Source organism: Coptis chinensis, chromosome 5 (genome assembly GCF_015680905.1).
Source record: "Coptis chinensis isolate HL-2020 chromosome 5, ASM1568090v1, whole genome shotgun sequence".
Classification (NCBI taxonomy): domain Eukaryota; kingdom Viridiplantae; phylum Streptophyta; class Magnoliopsida; order Ranunculales; family Ranunculaceae; genus Coptis; species Coptis chinensis.
In genome coordinates, this window is record NC_141460.1 from 64741470 (window position 1) to 64752545 (window position 11076).

General features: G+C 39.0%; 1 long non-coding RNA gene across 1 annotated transcript; it reads left to right on the forward strand.

The window, feature by feature from the left end:
* Positions 1 to 1406: 1406 nt before the first annotated feature.
* Positions 1407 to 10695, forward strand: LOC147498339 (uncharacterized). The gene is made up of 5 exons (XR_015195440.1): positions 1407 to 1572; positions 2836 to 2931; positions 3043 to 3111; positions 8739 to 8789; positions 9776 to 10695. It is a non-coding gene; the product is annotated as an uncharacterized LOC147498339 (long non-coding RNA).
* The last annotated feature ends 381 nt before the right edge of the window (positions 10696 to 11076 follow it).

The window sequence follows — 11076 nt, forward strand, 5'->3', positions numbered from 1 at the left end:
CTTGCGAATTTTGATGGTAGGAACGAGTGGTAGGAACAAGGTTGAGGACTACACGACCGATCGGATGCTCTGGGTGATGAATATTCAATGTGTTGCCAAGGTATGGCTTAGCATCAAATAAAAGTGTCGAGAATTATTGATTAGAATAACTTGTTTCCGGATGAAATTGTGACCATTACTATACCGTGAAATGTGTTTTAAAGGAGGTCTATTGTATAAGCATTTGAGTTGAGTTAAGTTGATTGTTAAGTTGATTGACTTTAAATCACTGAAAGCTTGATCAATGTTCTCCTTTCAATCACCGATTAGCATTAGTATTATTTTTTAAGTGCTTAATTTGACTCATGACCCATATTTAGTTATTTACCTAACATAATCCAGCCCCTACCAAAATGGCGACATGGTGATGGAGTGGGTCCTTACAAACTGGTAATAGAGCTAGGTTACGCTCATCTTTAAGACGGGCAACTATGATACCCCTCGGGTATGCTTGAAAGGCACCTTGACCAATATAGATAGGGTGACGAACCGACGTTGCACTAGGAGTTTAGTTCGACAAGCTGTTAGGTTCCGGAGGAAGACCGAGTGTAGTCGACATTGGTTAGGTTCCGCCCATGACTGAGTTTAGTCGACAGCAGTTCAGTCCCGCACAAGACCTGCAGGTTCTCACATGACGATGAGGGCAGTACTTACTACTTAGTATCATGGCCCTTTGAGTTTGTCAATTGAATAGTTACTTAAGTTGGTATTTGCTCTTCAATGTCTGCAAAGGAATTCTTTGGTTATTTTTCTTTTGTACATAGCCATGTGGATATCGTTCCTTGCTAATTAAGCCCGTGATACCCCAAGGATATCTTTGATCGCTCGTCCGAGACGGAGTGCACAGTATTTAGTCGAAATTGTCGTAGAGTTTAGTGAGTTGGCAAGGTCTTTTCCCTCTAAAAAAGGTACTATTATAATGTTTCTTTTGATCTAATTAGCTTTCTTTTGAGATATTAATATTCAGATTATGTTTAATTGTTTTGGAATTCGGTTTGATGATATTGAAGGAGGTGATTTGAGAGTCCTTCCATGTTTATTTTCATTATCTTGACTGTACTGTAGGATTAGTTGTGTGATATCATGACAACTGGGCTTATGTTCTTCATTGTTTGCTTTGGTTTGGGTGTAGAAGGATGGGGTGTTTGGGAAGGAGGGAATCGGTTTCACAAACCGATAATTGGTGTACAATGGTATTTGAGAGATTTAAATGAATCTCACTTATCGATAAGGGTTGTGAAATGGACCAGGTTACAAAACAATTTATATACACCTTTTAGTGCCTCTCCTTTTTTGGTTATTTTCATTATATTTTGGTAGGTATGGCCTCACAAGCGCATGACAACATGTTCATGTTATTTGGACAGATTTGATGGACCCGGATGTTCTTGGCACAATAAAAGTCTTGGCATTCAAGGAGTTGATGTCGGCGAACCATGACAACCATATCCACACTTTGTAGGCACCGAGAATGTTTCACTACTACTAAAGTGATTAGGGGAGCTGGTCACTTTCTGAAATGACATGGTCAAGGTGAAATTTGCACAAATGACAAGTGCTTATTTGTGTTTTTTAGGCATTTCATTGAGTGTTTACGTAATACATTTATAAACGTGTAAAACATGCCATTTTCTAACATGGACGAATGGGTGAAGCATTGGGTGATGACCAAGCCAAATGATTACCTCATGTCTCTATTATTGCTTGGCGTTTGCATATATATGCTCTATTTGGTGGGGGTGGGGGTGGTGGTGGTAGGACTTTTGGTCTACTTAGTATGTGTAGGTATAGTTGTACTTAAACAAGAACGTTGTGTAATTCTTGATCAGAAAATAAAGGAGGGGGGAACTATGCCGAATGTGATCTTTTCGCCTCATCGACTCACTGTGTAGAATCCATGTACACTTTTAAATGGATTTAGCCTTTAGTGCGACAATGATACACATAGTCCTCACTTGCAGGTCCTGGCAATCCCCCACTTCACTCGTCTTATGTACACTTTTGTACTTGGAAAGTTGAGGCCTATTTCTTCATGACATATATTGATCATATATTTTTCTTTTTTTTGAGGGAAGATATATTTTATGTATTTCCTTTTCAGATTAGTTCCATGATTTCTAGCAAAACCCTTAATGCAGTAGGATCTTACATCTCTTAAGGGTACTTGGTTTTCTGTGATTGATTGAGTGTGTTGGATGAATCTTGACTCTTGAGTCCAAAAGTCTTGAGTCTTAAAATTAATATCCGATTTTTTCAATCTGAATGCAAATCGAGTCGAATTTTTTTGATATCCGCCTACACCCCTTATGTATAACAATGATATAAGTGGAAATGATGTATATGTTGTTTTTATTTTAATTTTTGTATATAATTTATAGTATTCTTTTGATTCGAGGATTGGTTACTTGACTTAACCGCATTGGTCGAGATGGTTAAGTAGGTTCTACTGAATCAATATATATTTGAGTAGTTGGGTACTTGGGTTTACGAGGTATGAGGTTTTAATATATGTTATGGAAGTATATTATATGATTTTCAGGTTATGACGGGTTTTAATTTATGAAATGTTGAAAATACAAAGGAAACTCTGCCGAATTTTTTTTAGAATGTGATGTTAAGTGGTGGTTTTATATTTGAGTTATGTATATCATAAAATATTTTGTCTTCTTGAAGTCATCTAGAAGAGGATTGTACCCATCTTTGGTCCTTGTAGGGTAGAGCAAACTCTTCCGTGAACTCTTCCTTGTCTTTTGTATAAGTATGTTCTCAGTGGTTGCTTGTTTTTCTATTTTGCAGCATAAGCCGCCTGAAAAAACTTAGTTGTTGTGCTCTAGGTACGTCGTGTTGTCTCGATGGTTTGTTCTTCTCCCACTTTTGGTTGTTAGCACTAGGGCATTAAACTTTTTTTTCCAAAGAAATATCAATTTTTCTAGTATTTTGAGTAAGAAAGTCGAGCATTTATTAGTAAGAATAATTCAAATAACCTGTTCATTGTTGGTGCAGTAGTGGAGTTTGATTTGCAGTAGTGGAGTTTGATTCGTAGTAGTGGAGTTGGCTTCTGATTCTCTTGAGGTAAAACTTCTACCCATTTCGTATACTAATTTTATTTTTTGTTTGTTATTTTTTGCAACAACTGAAATTGTGGGTGTTTGTATGCATATAAGGGATATGTTTTGGTTGTGTGCCATGGTAAAGTCATTTGGTTTGTATATTAGGGTAGTGTTAGGATTTATTCTTGGTTTAATTATCAAATTAATGCGGGTTATATGTTTTTATATTTTATTTTACATGACTTTAAATTAATTTGAAAAGCTAATGTAATTTAACTTGGTATTCAGATTCTATTGATGAACCGATAGTTATAGAATTTATGTTTGTCTTTTGTTGTCTTTTTTTTATTTTTTTCTTCTTATTTTACTATATGAGTGTTTTAGGCATAATACAGTGGTCAAAAGTTGAATAAACAAAGGAAACTTTGTCAAAATATTTTTAACTCTTTTGTTTTATAAACAAGCAAGTTAGTGTTAAAAATATAATGCAATGGTAAAATTGTCTAAATGATTTATACCGTTATTTCTAAGTACAGGGGAAGATATGATTAGCATTGGTAGAGGCATGAATATTAGAATTAGATGTTGGAAAAGCCCTCCACGTTAAGACAACATTGGAATATCAATAAAAGTACACGTTAGCATTAGAATATTCTTGATATCACTCAAAGTACAGTTTGGTTCCAGAACACGGCACCTCCATCCGAGAGTTCCTACTTGTTTAAAGATTGGTTAATTCGATCACAAGCCGGATGCCGGTTTGAACTTGACAGTAATTGTTTGATATTATTAATATTTGGATGCTTGACTATTATAATTAAATGTAGAAAAAACGCCGATTACGCTTAAGGCAACATTGGATTTGAGTTATAGGACCACATACTTGATCCATGTATTTTTAAATAGGAATCATCAAATTTAATTATGTTTTGGTTTGATGTATATATTAAATTATTCGTTTGTGATAAATGAGGATAGAAATGCCAAAGGGATTTGATATCGGGTGGGACCACGCTTATCCAGATCCCTCGAAATAAAAAGGGGACACAGTGCAAATACTGTGATAAGATTTTAGCTGGAGGTGGCATTACAAGGCTGAAAGTACATCTTGGCGGAGGGAACAAAAATGTTGAGAAATGTTTAAAGTGTGGAAAGGTAATTCGAGACATGTTCCGACAAATAATTGAGTCCGGAATTGAGAAGAGAAATGGAAAAAAGATAGCTGAAGAACATTATAGAGCTGCCATGCATGCACACCCTCCTGGAGAAGACTCAGACGAGGATGACAACGAGTTCGAGATAGCACGGCAACAATCTAGGGATGAGTACCAGAGGTTCTGCGAGACGGGCTCGTGGGATAAGAAGGCTCCAACCAGAGAGAACACCAATGTTGCAAGCACAAGCTCTCGCAAAGGCAAAGGTCTTATGTCTCTCTTCTCCCGTTCGAAGAGCACTAGGCATCCCGAGCTTATTGATGTCGATTCGCCGAGAAGGCCTGATGTTAATCAACCATCTGTCCACCAGATGACGCCAGCTGGTAAGTCAAAAGCTGGGGTGTTTAGAACAGTTGTGGCTAGATTTGTACTTTGGGGAAACTTGTCTCCAAATGCAGTGGCCAACAACCCGTATTACAAGCCGATGTTCGATGAGGCATGTCGCGCCGGTCTTGGAGTGACCCCTCCTTCAGGTATCAACTACAAAATTCAGAGTTGCAGAGGCTTAAGGCAGAGTGCAAAATTGTATATTGACCATATGAAAATAAAATGGTCTACATATGGTGTCACCGTTATGTGTGATTCTGGGATCGGTCCAACGCGACGGTGCTTGATGAACTTCATGGTGTATTGTGATGGGCTCATGACTTTTGATTAGATCCATTGATCTATCGAAAACACAAGAAAGATCACCGCCACTTACTGAAACACATGAGACGTGTTGTTGACAAGGTTGGCAAGGAGAATGTTGTTCAGATTGTAACGGACAACGGGGCGAATTTTAAGAAAGCTGGAGAGATGCTTGCAAGAGAAAATGGTATACTTACAAATAAGTTTTATTCTCCCATTTTAGATTCCTTTTGCAAATAGGTTTTTTGTATGAACTGTCTACTAAACTACTTCATGTACAATAGGGTATAACCTTTTCTGGACCCCATGCGCGGCTCATTCTATAGACCTTATCTTGAAAGAATTTTCTCGAGCCCGCCGACGAAAAGCAATCCTTGATCGGTGAAGGATATCACGTCTTTCATTTATAACCACTCGAAGTTGTTTCCCTTATGAGGGAAGTGTGTGGTGGAGACTTAGTCCGAAATGGGTCCAACTAGATTTGCCAAGAATTACATGGCATTGAAAAGTTTGTCAAGAAAAAGAACAAGCTCGGTCAATGTTTACTTCCAAGGATATCTTGAAATCAAGAATGATAATCCTACGGTCCGGATGATGATGGTCGAGGATATTATAAACGACCGAGAATTTTGGCGAATGAATGTGAAGGGATTGTAGTATGTATTAGAACCTATTGTGGTTTTATTGGAAAGGTGGATAGGGATGATAAACCGACCATGCCATTTTTTACAATGAGATGGGTAGAAATAACAATTGAGCAAGTTCGAGGAAGATTCGCCGCTGAATGGATTGTTGGAATCATTAAGAGGAGGTGGAACAACCAATTGGGGCACCCATTACACAAAGTGGGTAATATTTTTGTTAACTTCGAGGTTTATTTAATTGTACCGTAGAATCGTTGTAAGCTAATATGCTACAAATTTGCTTGTAGCACACTACCTTAATCCCGCCGTAATTTACGGCCGATAGTGAAAGTGTTGCATACAATGGGGAGTTCCTCTCAAGCAATCGCATACCTCATTAACCAATTGATCCCAAACCTATCGGATCAATTGGCTTGCTTAAATGAATGTAAAGCTTATCGAGAGGCTTATGGGGTATTCTCTGCGCCAATTCTTGTATATGGAAGAACCAAAGTCATGCCGGGTTAGTTTCATTGTTAACCCACTACGAACTTGTAACTGACCTATTTTAGTTTTAGTCCATACAAAATTATATAATATGGTCTACATTGTTTGTCATTGACGCAGCTGATTGGTGGATGAATGTTGAAGACGGTTATGTCGACCACTTGAAAACGTTAGCTATACGGATCCTCTCACAAACTACCTCATCATCTGGATGTGAGAGGAATTGGAGCACGTTTGGATTCATACACTCGGCGAAACGTTGTAACTCGAGAACCGAGTCACTGGAGGATCGAAGTCTTTGTCCACTACAACCTTCGACCGAAAAGCAAGCATGTCCAACTAAAGAACCAATTCAAGAAGAAAGAAGATCTTGGACCTCACATCATTGTACCGATAATGACTCGGATCGGTCCTATTTTTGATTGGATCGATGACGTGAGAGAACCCCGAGGCATTATTAGATGAAAGCGGTCGCCCTAATTCATACATTGCGAGAGCAATCTGGTGTGCCAATAGATGGAAATTGGGAACCCGTCGAATCCCAATCCCGGGATAACTTTGAAGCAGCTTCAATCTCCTAATGACACTCAACTTGATGGTGAAACATATTATGATCCCGATGCATGGAGAATGCCTAGTGATGGGGAGCACGATAATGCTTACAATGTTGTTGATGACGATAACGATAACGATATAGCGATGATGATGATCATCATCATGCTCAAGTTCGCGCCGCTGGTCCTAGTCGAGGAGGTGGTGGTGGTCGTGGAGATGGTAGTGGTCCGAGTCGGTAGGTGGTGGTGGTCCTCCTCTGGTTTTGATGATGATCATGCTCGGGTTCGTGCCCGCTGGGTCCAAGTCGAGGAGGTGGTGGTGGTCGTGGAGATGGCGTGGTCCGAGTCGAGTAGGTGGTGGTGGTGGTCCTCCGTGTTTTGATGGTAATGATGGGGTTCAGTCACAACAACCTAGAGTTTCCATTGGTGGTGGTGTTGGGTCACAACGGGTGACACCAAAGTCACAGATCGAGGGTGGGTCCTCAATCGCGCAGCCAAGGGGTGGATCCTCCACAACAATCAAGGGGTGGGTCCTCACAAATCCCACCACCAAGTGGTAGGGTGGATGCACTGTTGTTGGGTCTCAACAAGCAACTGGTGGTTCCTCACGGTCTTGCGTGATAATAGAGGAATATACTTTTAATGAAGAGGATGGGTTTGACCATGCAACTCAAGACTCGACCATGGTGCTTCCTCCATGACGAGGATCTCATCAAAGAAAAGGTCGACAAAGGAGAGCAGATCCTACCGAAGCACGGACTCCAGCAATTGTTTTTATGGGCAAGGGTCATCTACTGGGGTCGAGATGTCTGTGGACTCGTTGGCGGGCCAATTTGGTGGATTGTTTTCTTACGATCAGCCTTATGGATATTCTTCTACTGGTTCAAATATGGTTGAATATTCTACAGACTCTTCATATGCGAATCCTCCAGAAGAATATTCACGTTCTCAATATTATGGGAATTGGAATGATCCTCAAGCATACTCTACTACTTCCACCTATGCTACTTCTTCGGAACAATATGCGTCCCCTCAGTCTTATGGAGATTGGAATGCTCCATCTCGCGAGTATTCTACTGAATCTACATTTGTGCTACCTTCAGAACAATATGCACCTCCTCGTCATTCTTATGGAGGACGGAATGAAAGGGACCAAAGTATGGAAGATGTTCAGTCATTCTCGGACCATAGTGTGGACATGCCTCCACCTGCATGGGGAACTGTATGGGAACCTCCGAGTCGACCCGTTGTTGAGGAAACCGGTATCCGATTATTGGTTACCTTCAATTGTGTGGCAAGAACTTGGATCAACCGTATGACTTGTAATGGAAAAACTTTAAGAATTGGTTCAGCCAAACCCTCACTTGGAACCAGATTGTAATGATTTTCTTTTTGAATCGGCATTACATGGTGTCAAAGGCATACAAGAAGGTCGCAAATCATTCCCAAGAGTCTTCTTTGTAATGGTTTGGAGTGTCGACCCTCTGTTGGTTTGGAATAAAGTTAAAGTATTTTTGTATTGGTATCCGAGTTTTATCATGTTTAATGGTTTGGAGTGTCGGCCTCTCTCGTTGGTTTTGAATAAAGTTTGAGTCATAGTACAAAATATATCATCTGTTTTGTGAGTTCTTTATGTCTATGGATTAGTTGTAATTGTTATGTTTTTGGTGAGCCACTTAGATCTTGAAGAAAAATGTAGAGCTCCATGCGAAACTGAATGCGTAGTAATTGTTCCTCGTAAGGAGAAAACAATAATCTTCCTATGGGGTTTTATTTGTTTTAATTAAGCCGAAAGTGTCTAGTAACAAAAAAAGAAGCTATATTGATAAGCTTTGTCTTTGATGGACACTTGTACTTAGGATTGGCAGCAAGAGAAGCTAGAATAGGAGATGACAATCATATAAAACAAATTTCAGATCGATTATCCGGGGGATTTGATCCGGTTCTTGGAGCTGATATTTATATCCTTCAATTTCATATGTTTTCTTCTTAATGTAGTGTTGGCCTTGCTTATTTCTTAGTTACAATTGCATCTTTTTGAATTTCTTGACGCACTGTACGCTTTCAACAACATAGCATCTCTCCACTTTTTGATACTGTGAACCAACTTTTTCGCCTCAGAGAAGTAAACTGCTGCAAGTTCATACTAGCTTATGTTTCTCGAGCTAAGAGGTGAGTGAAGATGCTTACTCGTTGTGTAATTATGACTCTGTTCACAACCTGTAACCAAAGGTCTTATAATTTGTAGTTATCCTAATTTTAGTAATTGCACAGTGCATGTTTGCTCTTGATTGATGCCCCTGTTACTTGTTTATCCCTTAAGGATTCTATTAGCTTATCAACCTTATTTTAACTTCTAAGAGTAGTTATCTTGAAATCTATAGGTTTGTTTCTTAAAATCTATAGCTTGTCTTGAAAGAATTACCTTTCCAAAGAATGTTATTCACTTATTTGATTTGCTTTCTTCAATTCTTAATCTAGCTAGTTTATCATTTCATATGCGTTTGGAATTGTGGAAATTAGCATAAGTAGAAAGTCGTAACAATTTTGAAATTTTATTCCTCTACTTTGAGCCCTGAGGTGAGTTGAACCAAGCTGTTCCTTCCTCTAGTTAGCTTGAATTTGTCGATATTTGATTCGAGGGTTGGTTACTTGACTTAACTGGCACTAGTCGAGATGGTTAAGTAGCCGGTTCTACGAATCAGTATATCTTTTAGTAGTTGGGTGTAGTTTTATTGGATTTCCAAGTTATGACAGGATTTAAGTTTATGAAATGTTGAAAATACAGAGGAAATTCTGCCGAAATTTTTGTAGGATATTTTTGATTCGAGGATTGGTTACTTGACTTAACTGGCACTAGTCGAGATGGTTAAGTAGCGGTTCTGCTAATCGATATTTCTTTTAGTAGTTGGGTGTAGTTTTATTGGATTTGAAGGTTATGACAGATTTAAATTTATGAAATGTCGAAAATCTGAGAGGAAACTCTGCCAAAATTTTTGTAGGATTTTTCTGTCTCTGTGTAGTTTAGGTTTTGCTTAGTTGGTCTATATCACGTCCTGAGTTTTGTAATAATTAAAGATGCCACGTGTCTTTGGTATTCAATGATTGTTTTATTGTTATCTTCGTTCTCTTATCTCTTATCTCTCTGGAAATGCTAGGGCTAGTTGTTCTTGTGTGCGTGATTCTTTGAAGATTCATATGCGTGAAGGAATCATCATAAGAAAAGATGATGAAATTAGTCTCAACGAAAAGATGATGAAATCGGTCTCAGCAGAAAACGTCTCTGAAATCAATGAGAGTTATATTGATAAAAGCATGGGAATAATGATGGTCAATGGTCCGAACGAGACGATGGGTAAGGTTCTAGAGTTCTTGCAAGAGGAAAAGGATCATGATCATAGAAAAGGAGAGGATCTTCTTGATTCAAGTTGTTTGTTGGGAAGTACTTGGCGGAATCACCCTTTGCCGCATGCTAAAGGCTCACGGATCTTCTCGAGTACCTTCTTTCCATCAAGGGTGAAGACGAACCAAGACCATTCTATTCTGTTTTATTTATGCTTCCCCTATTGTCCCAAATAACAACCTCCATTGAAGGATGTAAAATCCTGGCTTCAACCAAAGGGCTACAATATGTTGTAGATTGCCTGATCAAGATGATGGATGCGGTTTATGGCAGTGATGGGGAGGATACTAGTGGGAGCATAGTTTTGGCAAGTGATGTAATTGAACACGTCATATTGACAACTGATGAAGTGGATTGGAGTTGTGTTGGTCGTCTCCTGAAGACGTTAGAGTGTTGGATAGACTCTATAAGCGAGGCATCTATGGACATCAGGGTTACAGGCCTTCACGCTCTCATCATGGATTCAATCACAACAGAAGATCTAATAGATGCGCTATATGATTGAACGCTCAGTGCAAGTGCAACAAGTATTGTAATATGTAGAAAAAAAAATTCAAGATTCATTGTTAAAGAATGAAAAGTCAATGTAATATGTAGGAATTCTGAGGTGTATTTTTTAGTATTAGAGAGTAATTTATATTAAAAGTATGACTGTGAGGGAATAATATATTTATATATATTATGCACGTGTCCAACACGAATCAGGAAAACTCATGGAAGATCGTTATAACATAACACCTTGTCTAGAACGAGGTGATAACCTCCAGGACTCATGATAGATCGTTACAACATAACACCTCGTCCAGAACGAGGTGACAACCTGGCACATGCACGCAACGGGCAGTAACGCTCAACGTAGCTGTGTTAGTTAAAGTCGTAGTATCAGTCGCGCTTATAAATACACTGTCTAAAAGCTCATTTATTCTCATCAAGACAGGGACTTGAGCTGATAGAGGAAAGGGGGGAACAATGTCTGACTTGATTCAAGTTCATCACAAAATCTTGATATGTAGGTAGCTCGTCCCAAAGTGAGCTCAGTCAAAACTCGACCCATCA